Source organism: Amblyraja radiata, chromosome 5, assembly GCF_010909765.2.
Source record: "Amblyraja radiata isolate CabotCenter1 chromosome 5, sAmbRad1.1.pri, whole genome shotgun sequence".
Classification (NCBI taxonomy): Eukaryota; Metazoa; Chordata; class Chondrichthyes; order Rajiformes; family Rajidae; genus Amblyraja; species Amblyraja radiata.
In genome coordinates this window covers 96022869-96035734 of record NC_045960.1, presented here as the reverse complement: position 1 = coordinate 96035734, position 12866 = coordinate 96022869, and the positions used below count along the sequence as shown (strand labels likewise).

At 42.8% G+C, this 12866-nt stretch overlaps 1 protein-coding gene across 2 annotated transcripts in view; it reads right to left on the bottom strand.

The window, feature by feature from the left end:
* The window catches only part of prim2 (DNA primase subunit 2), a 238939-nt gene that overhangs the window by 204521 nt on the left and 21552 nt on the right, over positions 1–12866 (bottom strand). The window lies entirely within an intron of this gene.

Sequence of the window (12866 nt, the reverse complement as noted above, 5' to 3'; positions counted from 1 at the left end):
GAAGGGAAGAAGCTGTTCCTGAGACTGGTGGTGCGCGCTTTCAAGTTTCTGTATTTTCTGCCCGACTGGAGTGAGAAAAAGGAATGACCGGAGTGGGAGATGTCCCTGGTTATTTTGCCTGCTTTCCCTAGGCAGCGTGAAGGGTAGATGGAGTTAATGGTGGGGAGCGTGGTCTGTGTAACGGACTGGTCCAAATCAATAACTGAGGTGTTGTCAAACCAACCTGACAGTAGGCTTCCTATGGTGCAGCAGTAGAACTTTGACAGTCATTGGAGACATGCAGAATCTCCTCAGTCTTCTGTGGAAATAGAGACGATGGTGTGCTTTTTTTTTAGTTGTAACGTTCATGTACTTGGTCATTGACCTCATCAACTTCTTGTAGCAATGAGCTCTACATTCTGATACATAGTGGGTGAAAGATGTATCTCCTGACAGGAGCATCTCTGGAGAGAAGGAATGGGTGACGTTTCAGGTTGAGACCCTTCTCCAGACTGGTTAAGGATAAGGGAAACGAGAGGTATAGACAATGATGTAGAGAGATAAAGAACAACGAAAGATATGCAAAAAGGTAACAATGGTAAAGGAAACAGGCCATTGTTAGCTGTTTGTAGGGTGAAAACGAGAAGCTAGTGCAACTTGGGTGGGAGAGGGTTTAGAGAGAGAGAGAGAGAGAGAGAGAGGGAATGCCGGGGCTACCTGAAGTGAGAGAAATCAATATTCATACCATTGGGCTGTAAGCTGCCAAAGCAAAATATGAGATGCTATTCCTCCAATTTGCAATTAGCCTCACTCTGACAATGGAAGAGACCTAGGACAGAAAGGTCTGTGTAGGAATGGGAAGGAGAATACAGAAAGGTCTGTGTAGGAATGGGCAGGAGAATTATAGTGTCCAGCAACCGGGAGATTGCATCAAGTGTTCCCGATGTGACCTCCTGAACATCGGTGAGACCAAGCGTTTACATGATGACCGTTTCCCCTGCACTCAGTCCACCAAGGTCTACCAGATCACCTAGTTGCTAGCCATTTTAACTCCTCTTTTCATTTCCATACTGACATTTCTATACTGGGCCGCCTTCATTGCCAGAGTGAGGCCACTCACAAACTGGATGAACAACACCTCATATTCTGCTGGGGTAGCTTACAACCCAACAGTGTGAACATTGAATTCTCCAATTTTAGGTAATTACAGACACCCTTCCTTCTCCTTCTCCTCCCCTGTACCACACCTGGACACTGCACCTATTTCTCCCCTCCCCCTCCTCTTCTACCAACATTCCTTCCTCTAGGTTCGAGAAACAAGGAAGGAATGGGACGATCTCGACTCACGATCGTCCCGTCAACGGAAGGCTTGAGGCCCCCGACCGTGGGAAAACAAAGAAACGAAGAGATTGAACACGTTTTTTTGCCTTCCATCACAGTGAGGAATGTGGAGGAATTTCTGTAGTGGATGTTCATGTTAAAAAGTATTTTATGTGTTTGGTTGCTTTCTATTGGCATGACTGTATGGCAAATCAAATTCCTCGTATGTTGCAAAACATTACTTGATTAATAAAGGATGATTATAATTTGCAACTCTTCAATCCTTTTTGTTTTTTTTTATTTTTAGTGAGTTGAGTGTTTTGTTTTTGGAGCTCATCTTTTTTATGTGGGGGGCGGAAGGGGGAAACTGCTTTTCAGGGTCTCTACCTGGCTGGAGAGGCGGCTTTTCTCCGAGCACCACCTTCGACCCATCCTCGTGGCCTACCAGCGGGCTTGGAGTGGCGTTTCCTGAGGGGACCGGCCAGAACCTCGGCTTCGGCGGCGGCACAGCGCCGGAGCGGGCGATGCCTTGCCGGGGTCGCCGCGCTGGAACTCCGGTATGCAGGGACTGCCGATAAAAACATTGCGGAGCAGCGGTCTGTGGAGCGGCCAGCCGCGGACGGCGGTGAACTTTACATCGGGTGCCTGGGATCTCTCGCCGAGATCCCCAGTGGTGGAGCTCCATCCAGCGCGGCCTGTCGGCTTCGGAAGCCGCGGTCTCCGGTAAGGAAGCGGCCGTTCCAGGGTTCCCATGCCGCTGTGAGGATTTTCCCGACGCCGGTGCACCATCATCCGGCGAGAAGGGCCTGGAACATCGGGCCTCCGTAAAGGCGACTGCGGAGGCCTCAATAGGCCCGACTATGGGTGGACATAGGGATGGGGACTGGACTTTGTGCCTTCCCTCACAGTGGGAACCATTGTGGGGGGATGTTTTTTATGTTTACATTTCTTTATTATTGTCATGTTGTTTTCTTTTTTATGTGCTGCAATGGCAATCCGCATTTCACTACACCAATTGGTGTATGTGACTAATAAAGAACCTTTGAACCTTTGGTCTCACATCTTGCTTTTTCATCTCTGGCCTGTGCCCAACACACTGTCTATCAACCTCCCCCCTCCCCTGTATCCACCTATGGGGTGGAGTGTGTTGATTAACAGGTGGGTGGACAAAGGCAAGAGATGAAAAGGAGGCAAAATGGGACTGAATGAGAAAAGGAGACAAAAGGATGTTGGTGGGGAAAGAAGAGGTTTGAAAAAACAGTGAAATGTGAAGCTGGAGGGAGGGATATAAGAGGAAGGGGACAGAGGGGGAGGGTGGAAAGAGGAAAGAGGTAGGATGTTATCTAAAACTGGAAAATTCAACGTTCATGCTGTTAGGTTGTAAGCTACCCAAGCGGAATACGAGGTACTGTCCTTCCAGTTTGCATGCAGCATAGTTCTAGCAATGTAGGAGGCCCAGGACATAAAAGTCAGTGTAGGAATGGGTAACAGAGTTTAAACGGTTAGCAACTGGACATCCAGCAGGCCTAGGTGGACCGAGCGCAAGTGTTCAGGGAAACAGGAACGCCAGATGTAGTCGTTGAAATTAAGTGGTGTATGTGAACCTCCCTCTCACTTGGAATGGTTACTGAGGTCCCTGAATGGAAATCTCTTGGAAAGTACCTGGGGATGGAATGGTTTGAGTGGAAAGGGATGAGTGAACGAAGGAGTTGCAAAGGGAGTGGTCTGTGGGGAAAGTGCAAAGGGTGGGGATGGGAAGAAGTGACTGATGGTGGGATCACATTGCAGGTGGCGGAAATGACGGAGAATGATGTGTTGGATGCAGAGGTTGCTGGGGTGAAAGGTAAGGACCAGGGGAACTATATCCTTGTTCCATATTGGGGGAGGGGAATCGAGAGCAGAACTGCGGGACACAGAAACAACATGGGTGAGGGAACCATTCACATCAGTAGGGAGACAACATTTCTTAAAGGGGGACATCGGTAGAATGCCTCACCTTGGGACCAGATGGATGGAGACTGAGGAATTGAGAGCAATGGATGGTGTCCTTGCGTGAGTGCAGGGTGGAAGGTGGTGTAATCAAGATAACTGCGAGATTCATTGGGTTTATAATAAACATCAGTTGAAAGTCTGCCCCCTATGATGGAGATAGAGAGATCAAGAAAGGGGAGAGAGGTGTCAGAGATAGTCCAAGTGAATTTGAGGGCAGGGTGGAAGTTATTGAACTTGATGACGTCAACGAGCTCTGCACGTGTGCAGAAGGCAGCCCAGTGCAGTCAGCGATGTAGCAGTGAAAGAGTTGGGAGCAAGTGACAGTGGAACAAGGACTGTTCAATATAACTAACAAAAAGGCAGGTCTAGCTGGGGCCCATGCGAGTGCCCATGGCTACACCTCAATTTGAAGCGAGGAGTCAAGAGAAGTTGTTGAGGGCGAGTTGCATCAGCCTCCACTTGGTAGAACTTCCTTGTGTCTACTCTGAAGTTAAACATTTATTTAGTAACTGCTTTGTGATGTTAAACATTTGTTCAATAACTGCTTTGTGATGTTAAACATTTATTCAGAAAAGTATCTATATATTTTGGAGAAGACAACCACAAATGAATTTTGTTGAATTATCCAATTATTTCTATTCTACTGCCCTCCCCACTGATTTGTAATTTATCCCCATTGAGTATTTATTTATTTCCATTTTGACAGTGAATGCTGAATCTGATAGAATTCAATGCTGCCTGTGTCACACATTGATATATTGGGATTGGCAGAAGCTGTTCAGTTCATGTTTATTTGTCATTCTGTTGCTTCTTGGCTGAGCTATTGCTTAACTCCATCTCCCACTTTGATTCTGTAATCCTTCGTAACTACCCTCAAACCAGTTTCACTGGAAAAGGCGACAAGAATCAAGGATTCATGCTCATCTCTTAAACCCAATGACCATCAATCTGAAATATTCACTGTTTCTCTCTTCCTAAGTGCCATCCAAAAATATCAAATAACTCCACTTGTAAACATTTCACATTTTTAGCATTTGTTCTATAAAAGTTTGCCATTTATGTGCATTGTGTCTAGTGATAAACTACAGAATTGAAAAAAAACAACCATTAATACTGCAGTTTCCAGACTCGCACGAGAGAGAATGCAAGTAGGTATCCCGGAACTGGAAAACCCACACCAGCCGGCTGATGATTGGAACAACCTCACGATATGTCTGAAAATAAGAAAGGCATCCTAAAGCCAAATTCACAGCTGATAATATTGGTAAAGCTTCCTTTATGGGTTCTGGTTGGATGGTTCAGTATCAATTTACAAGTTTAATTAATTTTGTTTTGGAAAGAGTTATATGCGCGATTTTGAAAATATCCAAGTATTGCTCTTTTTAACTGCATTTACTTATAACGCAATCTTTTACTTCCATCTGCATCATGAATCGTAAAATAGTGCAGCGTTCAGCAGCTCCATGACAATGCTGTCGTTTTCTTACGTTTGGAATTAAACCCATGATGTTCTTTTGCCTAAAGCAACAGGGTAGTATTGCCAATCAATTGGCAGCCTCTGTGCAAAATCATTAGTTTACGTAATGGCCTCTGGTCTTAACACAGAGTTCAATGTCCCAGTAACCACTGTTCCCAATTTCTTGAACAGCAAGTGATGGCAATGGTTATGCTGTGACCATTTACATAAAACTTGCATTTATATAAAGCTTTTAACTGAGCAAAACATCCCAGGGGCTTCACAGAAGTGTCACCAGGCAAAAATTAATAACTAAGCCACTTAAGGAGATATTAGGAAAGATGAATAACAGCTTGGTGAAAGAGGTATAAAATTTAAAAGACAGATGGAAGGGTTTAGGGAAAGAATTCTAGACCTTTGGGCCATGGCAGCTGAAGTCACAATTGTTAATGATTGAGGAATTAAATTTAGGGAGACATGAGAAATAGTCCAGCAAGATATTTAGATAGATTAGTGGGGTGTTAGAGATAGGAGAGGCAAAGCTATCGTGACACTTGGAAAAAAGGGAAGAGGATTCTGAACAAGACATTCACAATATGTAACCAAATTCAGATCAACAATTTCCTGCAACCTCTCCATGTCTATCCCTCTCTACGATATTCCCTTCCATTGGCTCTTTAGTTTAGTTTAGAGATACAGCGCGGTAATAGGCCCTTTCAGCCCAGAGGGTCCGTGCCGACCAGCGATCCCCGCACATTAACACTATCCTATACCCAATAGGGACAATTTTTACATTTACCAAGCCAATTAACCTACGTAACTATACGTCTTTGGAGTCTCTATTTGGCTGTGTATTTGGTTGCTATAAGATAAGTCTCTAACTTGTTCCAGTTCTGTCAAAGACTATTCAAGTTGGCGGTTTTTCCTTCCACAAACATTACGTAACCCGACATGGTTTTCCCAGATTATTCAGTCTTCAGTCTATATTATATATTCACTCTACTGTAAGAATTGTGTAAAAATACAATTATGAGTAGTAGCTGTATTTCAATTCTCTTCCAGCTGATAAAAATAAAGAAAAACTGTAGATTCTGGAAATCTGAAATAAAGCTGAAATGTTGGAAATTCAGCAGATCTGGCAACATCTGTGCAGGGAGAAACAGAGCCCACGTTTCAGATTTAAAAAAACCCTTAAAGCTGTAACAAATGTACCATCTCAAAATGTGCTGTTACTCATAATAAATGCAATCTTCATAATTTTTACTGTGAAGTTTTTTTATACTTTGAAGAATTCCTTCAAGAAAGACTCTTCCCTTTGGGTATTCCCTACTCCACCCACAGCACACAATCACCTCCCATCTCTCCAGCGCTGCGAACAAAGGAGCATTCAAAAAGCCACACGTCATTTTCAGAACAAGGCCTCTCGACAAGACAGCATTCTTATTGAAACTTGGCAGGAAGAAACATTAAGAAAGAAGACAAATCTGAACGCATTCACTACAGAGAGATGACTGCTTTGGGAAAAGTCATTATATGGGTCCTCCACAACTATCCTCTCCGAGTGGCCAAAGACCTGTTCCCTAATTAGCCATCAAGATCCAAAATGGGCATAATCTTCACTGTGAGGCAATCACAAAACACAATCACAAGTTCATGGTGTAGCATCAAATACCTTTCAAACGCTTCTAATTGCCAGCCAAAGTGTGTACCACAGTTCCAATGCAATGTACAAGCAGGTCAAGTAAGATCATGCCATCCCTCCAGCATCTTTCTTACCCTTTCTTATTGAAAATATTGCTTTTTTTTCTGGAATCTACAAAACAAATATGAAACTTTTTACATTTTACGAACAGCATCCCATTCTCGGAAACTAAGGATACACTCAACATCAATCTGAGAAGTTGTCTGCAGAAGACACTTCCATGCACATATGGAGGTCAAGCTCCAGGTCATTGGCAATTCATTTAATAAAGCCTGTCAGAGAGCAGGCCTTAATCTAAACATCTGCAACACTCATCTGTCCCCATTGCACAGCATTGGCCCCTCCCCCCATCAATTGCCCACAATGAAATCCTGGAAAACTTGGATCACTTTCCACATCTTAGGAACCAAATCACAACAAAGACTGGCAAATCGCATGTAATCCACCACAGCTTCTAGCGTGGCAGCACAGGCGTTGGCAGTCTGACAAAAAGCGTTGAAAGATTAAGAACTCAAACCCTACCCAAAGCTCATGGTCGATGGGGGTCGCAATAATTACTGCATTCCTATACCCTTCAGAGACAACAAATTACCTTGGGAAGGCATTTCAAAGAACTGGAGAGGAACCGTCTCCACAACATCCTCCAGATCCATTGCAGGATAAGCAAATTGACATCAGTGTCCTTTCCCAGCCAAACGTCCACAGCATCAAAGCTTCAATGACACTTTCATGACCGGTTGCTATGGTCGCATGTTAAACATCAAAAATGGGCGCATGATGCCAAGCCATGTCACACAAAGATTTCCAGGAGGACAGAGGAAATGCTTCATGAATGTTTGCAAAACCCGTTTGGAAAAATCCCTCACCACCTCCTGACCAAAGACCATCCGAATCAGAGATGGTTCATTTGGAATGGGACTCACAATCTTGTTGGGAGAACATGACCCAATGAAAACAGCAGAAGCAGCACAGTACCTGGGGTGCAAGATTGCAACCTTCAAGTGGTCCGCCCTGTTTCGGCAAATGCAATCAACAAAATAGAACAAGTTGTCCTACAACTTTAGGCTGTACACGCCATACGCAAGAAGAAGAAGAAGCACAGTACCTCTCATCCATCCCACCCATAAAGCCCATCAGGTAACTCCTGCCCCATCTGTGGCAAGGTCTGCAGATCCCACCTTGGCTTCTTGAAACATATCAGAAACTACAGAGGAGAATCCTGGCTTCCTCTATTAAGTGGGAATGCCTAAGGAGGAGTGTGGCTTTTGTCCCTTGGAAATTGGACTTTAAATTAGACTTATTTCACTGTATTATCGTAATGTGACAACAACAACAACAAAAATAGGTGGAGTGAGATGATTGTGCAAAATGTCCACCCAACTGTTTTAAAAATGATTCCTAGTGAAGTTTGAGAAATAAGTAATCATTGGGCTAAATAAACTCTCGGAGGTCCCGAGTTTTTTAAACTGGAGTGTGAACATTGCCAGAATGAGCATCACCCATAAATCTGACTCCATCTTATCCCAGTGATATTTTGCTACCCATTGCCGTGTCTCTCAATAGTTTTGAAAAGTTGATCAATCCAATTAGATATTGATTTATGCTTTCTATATCCACTGGTGAAGCCAACAGGTTCAAGACTAACACCTAGGAACTTGTCCTCATATCTTCATCTACTCACTTCTGTTTGCATTCAAATTTCACATTGCATTCACATTTTTCAAATACGTCTAAATTCCTTTTTGAAAGTTATTACTGAATCTGCTTCAACCACTTTTTTGAACAGGATGTATAGATCACAACTCACTGTACTGTGTGCTGATCTTGGGTGATTCTATAGTGAAGTTGCAATTGAAAAAGTGCAACCAAGTTCATTCTCAAAGACCCCCATCTCAGCCATAGAAATAATGTGGTTTAAGACAAGGGCACAGTAATTTGTTGAAAATCTCCAAACTATGAAAAAGCGAAATAAAAAAGCCTTCGTCTTAAAAAGGCTTATTAATGACGTACCATTTTGAACATTCATTCTGAACTGTCTGAAACATAAGAGCAGCTAACTTTAATTGAACCAAATAGGAAAAATAACTGCTGAGTGGTAGATAAGCTTATACCAACAAACAAACTAAGCCGGTCCTGTTGTTCAAACTGCTGAAATGCCTTACAATTACCTGCAAACTTATTTGCAGTAAAGATATATTTATAGCCTCGGGGAAGTGTTCAATTGAATACTTCGTCAATGAAGCCACACAGGACACGCCATTATGTTAGAGACTTTCTGGATGCAATTGTTTGTTTCCCATTTTAAATTGGTTTAACGCCATTTAAAATATGCTCACGTGAAAAACGCAGATTAAAGGCAGCTATGGTAAATAATAGCACCTAAGTGGCAATGCTGCCTCAAAAAATGTGGTTTAATAATTCATTCTATTCCCTGTGAGAGATCAATATTTGAAACGTTATTTGGTTACCACAGCACAAGTTTCCAACAGATGCTTTGGAAGCAAAACCATACCCAAAAGAGACGAGTAATATCTAATTTCCCTCACTCAAAGTTTCTATCCCATCATAACTCTTTAACTAGTAACTATTTGTAAGGGGATACAAATAGTTACAATTATTACTTTTCAAACAATGTAGAATTGGAGAGACAACTTGCATGAATATTGACAAGTGCATGGTGGGAAATGGTACCAAAAAGAATGTTCATCCAAAGAGCTGAATGACCCTCTCACATTTCCATGCGCAAATGATAGTTTAAACTATAACACAAAATGCTGGAGTAACTCAGTGGATCAGGTAGCATTTCTGGAGAACATGGATAGGTGACGTTTTGGGTCGTGACGCTTCTTCAGGGGAAGCAAGAAAGAAAGCTGGATGAGAGAAGAGGCCAGACAAATCGCGGCTGCAACAGATGAGTGGGTTCCCCGACGATAGGCATATTGTTGGACAAAGGCCAAAGATAGAAAAGGGTGTGAAAAGGAACATTTTCTGTTTTCCCCACTAGTCACATCTTCCTATCTCCAGCCATTTACACCATCCAGAGATCGCTCTCATCACAAATCCTTGATTCTCTCATCCCTTCCCATCCAAACCACCCCATCCTGAGTGCTTTCCCCTGCAACCACAGGAGATGCAACACCTGTCCCTCTACCTCCTCCCTAACCAACATTCAGGGGCCCCGGCAGTCCTTCCACATGAGAAAGAGGTTCACATGAACCTTATCTACTGCACCCGGTGTTCCCGTTCGTCTTTATACAAGGGCGAGACCAAGCATAGACTCGGTGCATTTCGCTGTCTCTGTACTGTACACGGACAATGACAATTAAAGTTGAATCTGAACACCAAGCATAGACTTCGCCGAACACCTATGCTCGGTCTGCTTAGGCCTGCAGGATCTCCTGGTTGCTAACCATTTTAACTTAGCGTCCCATTCCCTAGGAATGTTACAAAATGTTGAGATTTAAAAAATCAAGCCTGTAATTTATCCCATCAGATAAAGTATAAAAAGAACTTTAATTTGATACCTAATTCACTTTCATATCTTCAGTATTAAAATTCCAGAAACGTCACCTATCCATATTCTCCAGAGATGCTGTTACTCCAGCATTTTAAATCTTTCTTTGGTAAACCAAAACCTGCAGTTCCTTGATACTACTATAGTTCAAACTATACTTTGTTAATTGCAATGCAAAAATAAATATGAATGCTCAAACCAAGTTCATTTATTTTGTGTTATCACCCAATTTGACCCAAAGCATCAGTCAAAGCAGTGCCCATTATACTGTATCTGTGGCATGGAACTGAAATTTGTTAAAATACAATTTTGCTATTCTAAACCGTTAACCTTCTTGAGTTAGACTTAAATGGTGTGAAGGAGAAGGAGGTATAAAAACAGTTTGATGGGGTAAAGCAAATTAGTTTCAGGAGGGTGAGGCATAACTGTTGTTGTGATTTATATGTAATTACAAGTACGCAGAAATACCAAATAAAAACTGCTATAAATCAATCTACTCCACAAAATCAACAGAGGAATAATGTGATGCAATGTTCCCTATATTAAACATTGACGCATTCATAGTGCTCACTAAACAAATAGACAGTGTTTGAAAATATTAAATAGGTCATTTTCACATTTCCCCCCACACTATCTAGAATAATAACCTTCACAACTAATCAGATTTAAATCCCCCAAATCACTACTACTATTTAGTTTGCTTCATAAACTAAAATAAAAATCGCTTGTGCAGCAAACACCGAAAGAGAAACCAATGTAATATTTAATGACCTTTCCACGAAGGTTTTATGCTTATAATGACTTTGTGTTTGTATTGCATCCTCTGCTTCTTTCTTATTATTAAACTTGCATACTTGCAAAAGGTGCCAGATTATCAGCTTTTTACTGGTATCGCTGACATGCCATGTCAGAGTTGCCATGATCATTAATTTGAAGAATGGCAGGCTGATTCTGGAAATTCAAGAGGGAGAAAACAAAGAAATGTGTATAACGTTGTGAAATGCCAAGAGGTTCAGGAAGTTAATATAACATTTGGCAACCTACAGCAGAACTGGCCAGTTCTGTGACAAATACACTTCAAGTTACCTGAAATGGCAAAATTTAATAGAGGGCGGCATAGTAGTAGAAATGCTGACACAGCATCAGAGACCCAGTTCAATCCTGACTATGGGTGCAGTCTAGAGTTTGCATGTTCTCCCTGTGACCATGTAGGTTTTCTCTGGGTGCTCCGGTTGCCTCCCACACTCCAAAGACGTACAGATTTGTAGATTCATTCTGCACAGTATCTCTAAACTTTAAAAGTCTAAAGAACGTTGAAGCATTTCTATGCATATCATGTCACCATTCCCCCCGCCCCCCCCCCCCCCCAACGTCATAAATTTGTCTAATTGAAAAGTTCTATGAACAGGTTTGAAGCAGCATTAGATCATCTGATGTCAATCTTCGATTGCCAGTATAAAGTATAAAATAATTCACTCTTTACTCCCTTGCTTGCAACTGCCAAAGTAGTTAGATAGTAACTGGGTCAGCTCTGACATTCTGTAATACAGTTTAATTGATGGCCCCAGTCCTTCTACCTGAACCCTATTGGTTCGCTTTACCAAAATGTCAAAGAATCTGCTGAAGCAATGAACATCCACAATCCTCTGTGATACATAGAGTAATAAAAAGATTTATAACCCACTTCATAAAGGCATTTTTCCTTCACCTTCTTGACCAATGGTTGACTCTTAATCTGACAATGCCCCCTAATCCTGGTCTGTTGCAGGAGAGAACAAGCCCCACATCAACTCCGTCAATTCCTCTGAGAATCACACGACAAGGAACTGCAGATGCACAAAGTACCGGAGTACTTCAGCGGGTCAGACTCTGGAGGACATAGATAGGCGATTTTTCGGATCGGGACCCTTCGACTGAATGATTGTCATGGAGGAGAGAAAGTTAGAAAAAAAGGCAAGAGTGGTACAAAGACTAGCAAGTAATAGTTGGAGAAACAAGGTACTTCAGATGCTGGTTTATAAAAAAGACACAAAGTGCTGGAGTAACCCAGCAGGCAGGGCCGGATTTACGTATAAGCTAGACAATCTTAAGCTTAGGGCCTCGAGATCTAGGGGGATCCTACTCACCTCGCTGCCTCACCGGACCTGTCGAACCTCGCCGCCCCACCGACCATCCGCCCACCGGGACCTCCTACTCTTTGCCCGCTGAACCAGGCCACTCCACCGCCCTCCAGCAGCCTGCAGCCATCGCCTTACCTGTAGCATGGACTCAGCACTGGGCCTGAAGCTTCCACGCTGCAGACTTCCACTCCCCCGGGTCCTAGTGCTAGTCAGCCAACCCTGGTAATCTCAGTGGCTGTTCTCAGTCCTCATAACCCCCTACCCCCTGACCACCCACCACCCCTCCACCAGACATCCAGAACCAGGGGCCACAGACTAAAGTCTATTATAGACTTAATATCTCTATGTAGAATGGAAAGTAATCAAAATATGCGCTTAAAAAGTGCCTGCGACTTAATGGACCAAACAGATCTAAGCTACATTTTAATATAAAATTGCATACATGTAAGCCTACAAGTAACAAACAAAATGTGTAGATCACCTCTGAAAAGTACATTGTTACAATATCACTTGTTTTAGTGACTGTGAAATGAAAAAAAAAAGTAATTTAATTAAATAGATCCAGGAAAACCAATAACCATTGGTGAAAAACCAGTCCAGGCATTACATTTTGGGCTTCAGCCCCCTACCCTTTGGGCTTCTACCCCATCCTAACTGTGTGTTAGTTGTCTGTGCGTGATATGTGTGCGGGAGGGAGAGAAGGGAGGGAGGGAGGGAGAGAAGGGAGGAAGGACAGAAGGGAGGGAATGAGGGAAGTAGAGGAAAGTTGCTCCAACCCTCGGT